The 12,500-nt window shown below is 36.9% G+C and overlaps 1 long non-coding RNA gene across 1 annotated transcript in view; it reads left to right on the top strand.

The window, feature by feature from the left end:
- Nucleotides 1-12,500, top strand: part of LOC106882694 (uncharacterized) — a 92,094-nt gene that overhangs the window by 1,046 nt on the left and 78,548 nt on the right. Inside the window, exon 2 of the long non-coding RNA XR_008264135.2 lies at nucleotides 11,286-11,380. This is a non-coding gene — a long non-coding RNA (uncharacterized LOC106882694). The remainder of the gene's footprint in view (nucleotides 1-11,285; nucleotides 11,381-12,500) is intronic.

The following is a 12,500-nucleotide window of genomic DNA, read 5'->3' as shown; positions in this document are numbered from 1 at the left end:
TCCTGTCGGCCTTGACACATTTCCTGTGTCCTTATGTTTACAAGGCCGACAGGAAGCGCCGTAGCTTCCTAGGTCTAACTAACAGTAGTATTATTCCCTTCAGGGGACTGTCACATTATGTTGACAACATACAACTACTTCATCGTATCACTACTGCATAAATATATCTGAGAATTTAGAAATATATTATTTCTGAAAAAGATTTCTACAATAGAATTTGCCTAATTTGTCACATCTAAACTAAACTAAAGAGCACTTAAAATATATCTTAAAATCGAAGGATCAATTTCCTATCCAAGAGGCGCAAGGGGTAAATTAATATCAGCCCAATAACATATCAAGAGCGTGCATTTAGCTTGACACAGAGCCCAGATAGCGTGGATGCTTTTACAAGCCAGAGTTGTAGTCAGTCACATACTACTCATTTTCATTTCAATTACTTAACGGTGTAGGAAATACGAACAAACAATGTAGTATTTTCGGCTCAATCATATCTATGTTCCTTCCCTTACAAAGGAAATTATAAGAACAATGTGGTATTGTTTCATGTTAAAATAATTCATTATTTAGTCTCAGAAATAGCCAGTATTTATTCATGCTTTGAATTGTCCATATATATATATATATATATATATATATATATATATATATATATATATATATATATGTGTGTGTGTGGGTGTGTGTGTGTGTGTGTGTGTGTGTGTGTGTGTGTGTGTGTGTATAAAGTATATATATATAAATGAGTGCGTATGTATGTGTATATATATATATATATAAATATATATATATATATATATATATATATATATATATATATATATATATATATATATATATATATATATATATATATATATATATATATATATATATATATATACAGGCGCGCACATACATTTTTTAAACTTAGCTATTCAGCTGGTGAATAGATCTGAAGAGAGGAAGGAGAAAACATAAAACAAGGCCGTACAAAAACTCGAAAACTGTCAGCACCTTGTCCAGTCTCTTGAGAGTACGTACCGTATAAAATATTATTCTGATTGAAGTAGATCGTGCGGCAGAATATGTTATCTCAAAATGGTGGCATATGACAGATGTATTATACTAGCCTCAGGGTTACATAACATAGCTTGTCTCGCAATATTGACAGCAAGGTATGCTGCTGCTAGAGCTGGCGATGGTGTGACGGCAGTGACGTTTCTGTTGGTGGTGGTGGTGTTGACGGTGGTGCTGATGGTGGTGGTGGTAGTATATCTGATGGTATTAGTAGTACAGGTAGAGGCGTTGGTGTCAGATGTTGATGTTAGGGTAATGCCGACAGTGTTGGCGACCACTGGCAGTCGACTAGCTCATGGTTGTTATTGTTGTGTTTGCTGCTGTTTATGAGATGGTACCAGCAGCGTTGGGGGGAGGGTGATAGTAGTGGTGGTGATGGGGGCTATGATGATCGTGGTGGTGGGAGAGACGTAGTGCCGGTGGTCGAAATGAATTTATTACTGGCGGAAGCTGTTTCTACTAAGGGTGGCGTAGTTGGTGTAGGCGTCTATTGAAGGTAGTTGTTGTTATCGTCGTTGTTGCTGTGGTGTTGCTGGTAGCAGCAGACAGACTAGGGTGATATTACGGTTGGTGTCTGTATTAATCTTAGCAGTCAGAGCTAGTAGTTGGGTATACGCCGTAAGCTATAACGATAATGGTTTTGAATACGAATTACTATGGTTACGTGGAAACTGCTCTCAACAGATGGCGGTTACAGAGATGGTTCTCTTTGTAAAATTACTGAGATTTTAGGCGGCGAACTGACTATATCATTACCACTCCCTGGAGAATGGTTATCGGAATTTTTTCCGAATTTACGTTTTCAGTTCAAATCCTACCGAGGTCCACTTTGTCTTTCATTCCTTCTGGTGTCGCTAAGGCAAGTTCCACTTAAGCATCGGGTCGATATAATCGACCAGCCTCTCTCCTCTAAAATTTCAGGCATTGCACCCAAAGGGGTACGAATATTCCTGTGGTTTAAGGCGGCGAGCTGGCAGAAACGTTAGCACGCCGGGCGGAATGCTTAGCGGTATTTCGTCTGTCTTTACGTTCTGAGTTCAAATTCCGCCGAGGTCAACTTTGCCTTTCATCCTTTCGGAGTCGATAAATCAAGTACCAGTTACGCACTAGGGTCGATGTAATCGGTTTAATCTCTTTTTCTGTCCTTGTTTGTCCCCTCTATGTTTAGCCCCTTGTGGGCATTAAAGAAATAAGTATCATATTAGCATGCCAGACAGAATTCTTAAGAGCATTTCTTCCGACTTTACGTTCTGCGTTAAAATGATACCGAGACCCATTTTGCGTTTCATCCCTTTCCGGTTTCGATAGCGTGGGTAACATTTGAACACCAGGATCGATGTAATAGACTTGTGCCCTCAATTGCTAGCCTTGTGACACAATTTAAACAGATATTGCTGAAGTTCAAGGTTCCGAACGGGAAATATAAAACGCCGGACCAAATTCTTGACTGCATTTTGTCCCTCTTTACTTTCTGAATTCAAATTCCGCCGAGGTCCACTTTGCTTTTCATCTTTTTGGCGTCGGTAAACTAAGTAGCAGTTCAACCGTGGCGTCTGTGGGTCAATGCAATCACTGAAACGCTACAACAACGACGACGACGACGACCACCACCACCACTACCACTGCCGAAATTGCTGGCCATGTGAGAACATTTGAAACCAACATTACTGAAGTTTCTTGGTTTGGTGACGCGGCGGCGGAGGTATTTGTATTACAGTTGGAAAAACACGATCGGTTGTGTTAGTGTTTGCATATGGTATTGTGTATGGCGTTGTTGTTCGTGTTGGTGGTAGGGGGTGGATGTAATGTTGGTGGTTGTGGTGCTGACGGTGGCGGCGTTGTTGTTGTTGTCGGTGGTGGTATTTGTAGAGTGGTGACTGGAGCTGGTGGTTGTATTTTTGGTAATGGTATTTATAGTTGTAACCGTAGTTTTTATTGCTGTTCTTCTTGTTGTAGATGTTGTACAGCGTTGATGCGGATCGCTTCAAGCAGTCCTATGCTAACTAGGTTGCTAGACAAGCAAAGAGGTATGGCCCGCAGATCAATCTTGCCTGTTACAACGTGTCTCCGCTTAAATGAGAACCGTACTTCACGCACTTAAGTCGAGGTGGCGGCGGTGATGGCAGAAGCGGTGATCATGGCGGAGGCGATTGTGATGTCGGCGGTGGTGGCTGTGATGGTTGCGGCGGTCGTAGTGATGATGCCGGACGATGGATTGTGTGATGGGTTCTCATTCCTAAGGTATTTTTCGATGTTATTATTATTATTTAGGTCACTGCCTGGAATCGAACTCGGAATCTTGGGGTTAGTAGCCCGCGCTCTTAACTACTACGCCATATGCCCGTGACCTGAAAAATAATAATAATAATAAAAATAATAATGATAATAATAATAATAAATGAAATGAAATTCGGATTAGAAAAATGTGCCAAAGCAACCCTGAAAAGAGGAAATTTAGTTAAAAGTAGCAATATAACACTAGATAAAGCCAATGAAATAAGAGAACTAGACGAAAGCCAACCATATAAGTATTTAGGAGTCAATGAACTAGATAGGATACAGCATACACAAATGAAAGAAAAAATAAAGAAAGAGTACTATAGACGAGTTAGATCAATACTAAAAACAGAGCTCAATGCTAAAAACAAGATAATGGGTATCAACACTTTAGCTGTCCCAGTTATAAGCTACAGCTACAACATCCTTAACTGGACACTAAACGAACTATGTAAAATAGACAGGAAAACAAGAAAAATAATGACAGGATATAGGATGCACCACCCAAAATCTGACATAGAAAGGCTATATATACAACGCACAGAAGGTGGCAGGGGTCTTATACAGCTAGAAAACTATTATAAAATAACCACCATAGGACTGCAAAAATACCTACTCCAGAAGCAAGGGAAACTAATACAAATAGCCACAAAACACGAGCAAAACAAAAAACTGTATTCAGTATTTAAGGAAGCTGACAAATACAAACAAGAAATCAATCTACCTAACAAATACGAAGAAAAAGAAGAAGAAACAACAAAAGCTATAAAACAAATGAAATCCAAACTAAAACTAGAACAGCAACGGACCATGATAAAACGATGGCAAGAAAAGCCCCTACATGGTAAATACTGGGCTAACCTAAATGCGAAAGAAATAGACAGAGAAAAATCCCAGCAATGGCTGAGAAGCTCAGGACTCAAAGCAGAGACTGAAGGATTTTTAATTGCTGCACAAGACCAGAGCCTCCCCACCAGAAATTACCAAAAACACATAATGAAAAGAAATATAACAAGTAACTGTAGAATATGTGGAGATCGACAAGAAACAATAAATCATATTATCTCTGGCTGCCCAGTCCTGGCTAAGAAGGAATATATTCACAGACACGACAGAGCTGGGACCTATATACACTGGAAGCTATGCCAACACTATGGAATAACAACAGAAAAAAGATGGTATAAACACACGCCAGAAAAGGTCACAGAAAACGAGAAAGCAACTATACTATGGGATATGCCAATAACACAGATAGAGATATTAAGGCAAATAGAGAAGATATAGTTGTCAAAGATCATGAAGAAAAAAATGCTTTCTAATTGATGTATCAATACCAGCAGATGACAACGTTTCTCTAAAAGAAATGGAAAAACTTTCAAAATACAAAGACCTGGAAATAGAGATAACTCGAATGTGGAATCTAAAAACAAACAATTCCTATCATAGTAGGTGCCTTAGGTATAATAAAAAAATATTCAGACAAATACATAACAAAAATAGCAGGACTTACAAATATATATAACATACAGAAAATTGCACTACTGGGTACTGCACACATTCTACGCAAAGCACTTTCAATACAGTAAACATAAGAGCACCACAGCAAACCACAGCACATACCCAAGGCGCACAGAGCTGCGCTCGGTAGTGAAGTGAAAGCACGTTATAAAAATAAAACTACTGAACAATAATAATAATAATAATAATAATAATAACAACATCAAAAATACCTTAGGAATGAGAACTCAGGTTCGAAATTTCTACAAGTCACCTGATGAAGGTTGGAGGGTATATCAGCCGAAACGTTGTGCCCTTAACATAATTCTGAAGAATACAAGGCGGCGAGGTGGCAGAATCGTATTTCGTCCGTCGCTATGCGTTGAGTTCAAATTCCACTGTGATCGACTTTGCATTTCATCCCTTCGATGTCGTTAAATTAAGTACCAGTTGCGTAATGGAGTCGATGTAGTCGACTAGCCCACTCCCGCTCCAAAATTTCAGGCTTTGTGCCTATAATAGAAAGGATAGTTCTCAAGAATACGCATCCCTAATTTGGCAAGACAGCCACATATTAAATATGATGTCTGATCGATAGGGTGATCTCCTCTAAGGTCACCTAGTACAAAATTTCACTAAGAAGACTCGTGGGGAAGAAAGCATGTGGTAAATGACAATTGTTAACTTACCTAATGGCAGGATCGAACCAAAATCTCCTTGATTGCGAACCAAGCTTCTTAAAAATTCAACTATGTCACGTCTGTAAGTAATACGTGTAATTATATAAAAACTATAGACTTGTGTTTCATGCGCCATTTTGCTTGATCTAACGGAAGTTGTTTCCCTTGTTGTTGCTTAAAATCAGCTTAGACTTGTATAAGAAGATCTTCGATTAAAGATGCTACAGTCAAGATTATCATTTATTTTGCAGACACAGGGTATTTACAATTGTCTAATCCACCGTGGCCGTCGGGTTTAAAGAAAACAGTGAATATATTCAGTGATATTTTGTAGCTATTTATAAGCGGATAACGACTCCCTTATTTAAACTGCAACTGTAGCAATACGTCTCTGATTGTGTTTGTCATAGCAGTCGTTGAGGTTATGGAACCAGTAAATAAACCTGTAGAAAAAGTAGGCGCGAGATGTGGTAAGAGTAAAATACTTCTCCTGGTGTGATAAACTTAAGATGGCGACGCTAGGACTACTGCAATTTCTTCATCATCATCAACATCTTCACTACCACCACGAGCATTAACTCCAACCACCTCCACCACCACCACCATATATATATATATATATATATATATATATATATATATATATATATATATATATATATATATAATACATTTACTTGTTTCAGTAATTTGACTGCGGCCATGCTGGAGCACCATCGTTAGTCGAACAAATCAACACCAGGACTTTTTCTTTGTAAAGCTAGTACTTATTGTATCGTTTTCTTTTGCCGAACCGCTAGGTTACGGAGACGTAAACACACCAAGCGATGGTGGGGAATAAACACAGACACGCACACACACACACACACACACACACACACACACACACATATATATATATATATATATATATATATATATATATATATATATATATATATATATATATATATATATATATATATATATATATATATATACCTACGACGGACTTGTTTCAGTTTCCCACTAACAAATCCACTCAAAAGTTTATGATCGGCCCAAGGTTATAGTAAAAGACTGCTGCCCAAGGTGCCACCCAGTGGGACTGAACCTGCAGCCATGTGGTTAGGAAGGAAATCTCTTACCACACAGCCAATGTGTCTCAGAGTGTCTGTTACATATGTGTATTTACTTTTACATATGTATGTGTTTATATTTCGTCACACACAAACACACACATACATATATCCATATATAAAGGATGCACATACACTCGCACCCGCGCACACATACGCGCACATATTTATGCCCCTGGCCTTCCCCGATCTATGATGAAAAGCATCGGAATGGTTCCAACCCATGAACTTAATAGAATTGTATCATCTTCCATTTTTATCAAGATGGTAATCTATGATTTGCGGGACGTGTGATATCTATTCCACGCAGGGCGACCCACTCTATATCCGTTCCTTGTGAAGAAAAGAGCTAACGCTCATTTTAAACGTACAGCTAGGCAATAAACTACCCGAAACTTATGTGAACCAAGGTAGATTCATAATATTCTCTACGAATAATTAGTTACAATAATTCTTGTTGTTCTGGTTGTGGGTTTGACAAAGGTGACGGGTGTACTAAAGGTTACAGCTATTTATTTATATATTTACTTGAGGGCAATGGTAACGCTATCTTCATACGTGTTTATAGTTAGCACCAATTGACATGACAAAGATATCACCTTGCAACGCAAAAGGTAATGAAACGACAAATTCTTTAGAAATTTCTTTTTTCTATTTTCCGACACTAATTCATTCTTTCTTTCCTTTTTTTCCCCTCTTGATTATATCGTCATACGTTTCAGACACCCTCCTCGTCACATTTCTTTCTTTCTTTCTTTTTTTTATATATATATATATATTTTTTTTCATCCTGGCGTTTGTTGTTATCTTTGTCGGAATCGATTCATCTATCGTTCTCTTGTTCTCTTCATAAGACATATTTTAATACTTTGGCAAGCAAAAAAAAAAAAAAAAAAAAAAAGTGAAATAAAATAAAATGAATGAAACATAAAATAAAAATAAAAATATCAAAAAAATATCAAAACAACAATATAACCTAATTGAACAAATGTTTACTCAAACATCACGTTTACAAACAATGAAGCAATATAGAACCCACATATAATAAAACAGAAAGTATTATAAAATAACAAAAAAAAAGGAAATAAACAAAAAGAAACTAACAAGAAAAATAGCGACAGACTTTCAAACTGTTCACTTTTTATTTTCTTCTATTCTATTCAAACTCGCAGACTATGGACAATTTCTGGTCTTTTGAACTCGGGAATGGACAGTTTGGAGAGAAATTAAGTCTGGCGGCACGTTCTTACTTTCGTGGTTTACATACATACAAACATACATACATGCATACATACATACATACATACACACATGTATATGTGTGTATCTACGTATGTGTAGGTCTGAATATATATGTATACATACATACATACATATATATATATATATATATATATATATATATTTCCTATATATATATATATATATATATATATATATACATGTATAATGTATATATATATACAGAGAGAGAGAGAGAGAGAGAAAGGGGAAATGAGATAAGTAGAGAGTGTGTATGTGTATACATACAGACATATATATATATACATATATATATATATATATATATATATATATATATATATATATATATGTGTGTGTGTGTGTGTGTGTGTGTGTGTGTGTGTTTGTGTGTATGTGTGTGTGTATGTGCGTGTTTACCTGTGTGGTTGTTTAAACAGAGACATAACGTAATGTTGGCGTTGAGTGAAGGGTATTATTTAAGCTCTCGACTCGGTCATCTCGTGACAGGTAGGGTTACATTTGTATTCTTATACAAAATAATTAATTCTACACACCTCTTTGTACATAGGAGCGGGACACTGCTTTAAAATTTATTTCGCTGCAGAAATATCCTCAAGAGAGTCATTGACTAAAAATTGAAAATACATACGTGATGTCTTCAACACCCGTTAACCTTTTTAATCCCTCAATTTTTTTGTATCCCCGTCCCTTTTCTTTAGAATGGTTAATGTATTTTATTTTAGTATAAAAGGGGAGTTCATTGTCAACTGGATGAGCATAAATAACAGTAGCTAACAATAATTTGAAGTTTAAAACGAGCAGAAATGTGCTACGTCAGTTTCTGACAATGTAAAGGTTTCTCTAGTAGTAGTAGTAATAGTAGTAGTAGTAGTAGTAGTAGTAGTAGTAGTAGTAGTAGTAGTAGTAGTAGTAGTAATAGTAGTAGTAGTAGTAGTAGTAGTAGTAGTAGTAGTAGTAGTAGTAGAATCATGATCATCATCAATAGTAGTAGTAGTAGTATTAGTAGTAGTAGTAGTAGTAGTAGTAGTAGTAGTTGTAGTTGTAGTAGCAGCAATCGTTTCTAGTACAGGTACAAAACCTGAAATTTTAGGAGAGTGGACTAGTCGATTACATCGACCCCCTCTAAATGGTATTTATTTTATCGATCCCAAAAGGATGAAAGGCAAAGTCGAGCAGCAGGCTTCACTTTCCTGGTCATCGGCAGCAGCCACATCAACATCAGTTTATAACGTAAGGAAAATAGCAATAGTAATAACGGCTACATTGTTGCCATGGCTACCGATGGTAATTAATTGTTGCAGGAAGGTCAGTTCAACCCGGGTTCTGTGTCTCTTGAGAGATTTAAATATCCCTTACTCTTTTCGCCTCATTATGTTTTTGCACTATTTTTTTCACTGTGTTTCTCGTACTATTTCGCTAACAAAGTGATGAGGTATGTATCTCTACATAGCTTTGCTTCTCTGAATTTCAAATGGTACGTCGTGGAAATATGCCACAGTTCTGGTCTTCAAGTACTTTATATGAATAAGCCATGAATGCATCAACAGAATCGAATTTTTAAGATAAACACAGAAACGCAAAATTAAAATTTGCTATTTAAATTTGCTATTTTATCCCATTTGTTAATATATAATCTGATTTTCAAAAAGACTCGCGCATATTTATGAATTTCTAATGCCTTTAATTATCTTTTAAAAACATCCAAGGCGCACCTAAACATCCCGTAGGTATTTTATTTCAATATGACTTGCGTATACACTTACCTAAGAAACTTGGTATCGCTTTGCTCTGCAACTAATCAATATATATTGAAGCCTCAAAGATATACTCTTTTACTCTTTTATTTGTTTCAGTAATTTGACTGTAGCCATGCTGGAGCACCGCCTTTAGTCTAGCAAATCGACCCCAGGACTTATTGTTTGTGACCCTAGTACTTATTCTATCGGTCTCGTTTGACGAACCGCTAAGTTTCCGTCTACCAAATCCACTCACAAGGCTTTGGTCGGCCCGAGACTACAGTGGAAGACACTTGCTCAAGGTGCCACGCAGTGGGACTGAACCCGGAACCATGTGGTTGGTAGGCAAGCTACTTACCACACAGTCACTCATGCCGCAGCTCTTATTATAAGGATGGTAACAGGCTATTTGATGTGAGTTCCTATCCCGGTGAGGTCGACTCTATCATTAATAATCGCATGGTTGTTAAAATATGTACCAGAGAAGGACTGTGAAAGATTACATCGACTTTATCCAAGTCCCTATAAAACTGTTTAGTTTTTTTCTCTATGTTCAATTTCAAAATTACTACTTTTATTGTGGTGATGAACTGGCAAAATCCTTAGCACGCTGAACGAAACACTAAGGGATATTTCGTCCGTCTTTACGAACTGAGTTCTACTTTCGCCATTTCGGGGTCGATAAAATATGTACCTGTTGAAAATACCGAGGTTAATGTAATCGACTAGCCGCTTCTCCTGAACTTGCTGGCCTTGTGACAAAATTTTAAACCAATATTGTCTGTTTCATTAAGGCAGTGAGATGGCGGTATCGTTAGCACTCCGAGTAAAATGCTTTGTGGTATTTTGTTTGTCTTTGCATTTTGAGTTCAAATTCTGCCATGGTGGACTTTATATTTCATCATTTCGGAGCCGATAAAATAAGTACCATTCAAGCACTGGGTTTGATATTATCAACTTAACCCTTCTCCTGGAATTACTGGGCCTTGTACCATAATCTGAAATCAAAATTACTACTTTTATTACACAGATGTGTCAAAGTGGCAGGTAAAATTTATATGGCATTTGATTACAAATCTCAATTTTTTTAATTTAGATCTAGAGCTGATCAATACCAACTATAGAACAAATGATTGCCAATATGATTCTGGAATTGGCTAGATCATCAATATCTGCCTAAATATAGATCGTGTGTCAGTTTGAGAAATCAATATTATTATTATCATAAAACAGATGAAGAACAGTAGTATCACTGGGGGAATCTATTAATTTTGCATTAAATTCCATCCGCCTTTCTTTCTTATCAGTTAAAATCGCGCAGCGAACGATTTATATCATCCTCCTCTGCCGAGGAGGATGATATAAATTGCAGGCATATACCTGCGACTTAGAATTGCGAAAGCTAACTAAATGACTGACTGAATTAAACGTTTATAGCTCATAAAGTTAAATCCAATATTTCGTTTTTATTTTTCACCCCAGGTATCGGAAATATATATCAGATAATTTGCTAACATTACCTCCTACTAAATGGCTTTGAGTCTCGAATTTAAAAAAAAATTATGTAATATGAAATCAGAATTAAGATTTGTGATTTAAGTGAGTTCAATATCTAAAAAACTATTAATTTAGGTTTTTCTTTCATGTTTTAGAATGAATCTTTAGCCGACAATATTCGGAGATCTCTCTCTATATTGATTGACCGCATGCCTGGACATGGACAGTACATCTCAACATCGAAGGCCTGGTAAATAAATTTTTACAGCATATTATCATCTAATCATGTATGCATGGATTTATTTCCTAAGATGTTGAAGCTGGAAGAAGGGCCAACATAAGCTGGATACAGTGTCGTCGCAGACGTTGTAGTCAGAACGTTAAAATATTAAATCTCTGTTAATGATGTGTAGGTAAGTGGTATTTCGTTATACCACCAACATATGCTATAAAGTATACTCTCTTTATCTCTTTCATTTGTTTCTGTCATTTGACTGCGGCCATTCTGGAGCATCACCTTTAGTCGAGTAAATCGACCCCAGGACTGATTCTTTGTAAGCCTAGTACTTATTCAATCGATCTATTCTGCCGAACCGCTCTATTATGAGGACGTAAACTCACCAGCATCGGTTGTCAAGCGATGTTCGGGGGACAAACACAGACACACAAACATATATATATATATATATATATATATATATATATATATATATATATATATATACGACGGGCTTCTTTCAGTTTCCGTCTAACAAATCCACTCACAAGGCTGTGGTCGGCCCGAAGCTATAGTAGAAGACACTTCCCCAAGGTGCCACGCAGTGGGACTGAACTCGGAACCGTGTGGTTGGTAAGCAAGTTACTTACCACACATTCAACACCACGTCCTATTGCGTTAGCAGTGCTTTTTACAATATTCTGTTAAGATTATTTCTACAGATATTCTACAGAGAGAATAAGTACTAGGCTTACAAAGAATAAGTCCTGGGGTCGATTCGTTCGTCTAAGCTTGTTGCTCCATAATGGCTAGAGTCAAATGGCTGCAACAAATAAATGAATAAAAGATTATATATATGAAGAAAATAATATATATATATATATTCTTTTATACTTCTACATATTTCAGTCATTTAACTGCGGCTATGCTGGAGGACCGCCTTGAAAGGTTTTGGTCGAAGAAATCGATTCAAGGACTTATTCTTTGTAAGGCTAGTACTCATTCTATCGTTCGCTTTTGTCGAACTGCTAGGACACGGGAACCTAAGCACATAAACGTCAGTTGTCAAGAATAAGTACTGGTATCGATTCGTTCGACTAAACCTGGTGTTCCATCATGGCCCGTAATTGTGGTGGTGGTGGTGGAAACAAAC

This window comes from Octopus bimaculoides, chromosome 5 (assembly GCF_046866305.1).
Source record: "Octopus bimaculoides isolate indiv1 chromosome 5, ASM4686630v1, whole genome shotgun sequence".
NCBI classification, from domain to species: Eukaryota; Metazoa; Mollusca; class Cephalopoda; order Octopoda; family Octopodidae; genus Octopus; species Octopus bimaculoides.
This window is presented reverse-complemented; position numbering and strand designations above follow the sequence as displayed.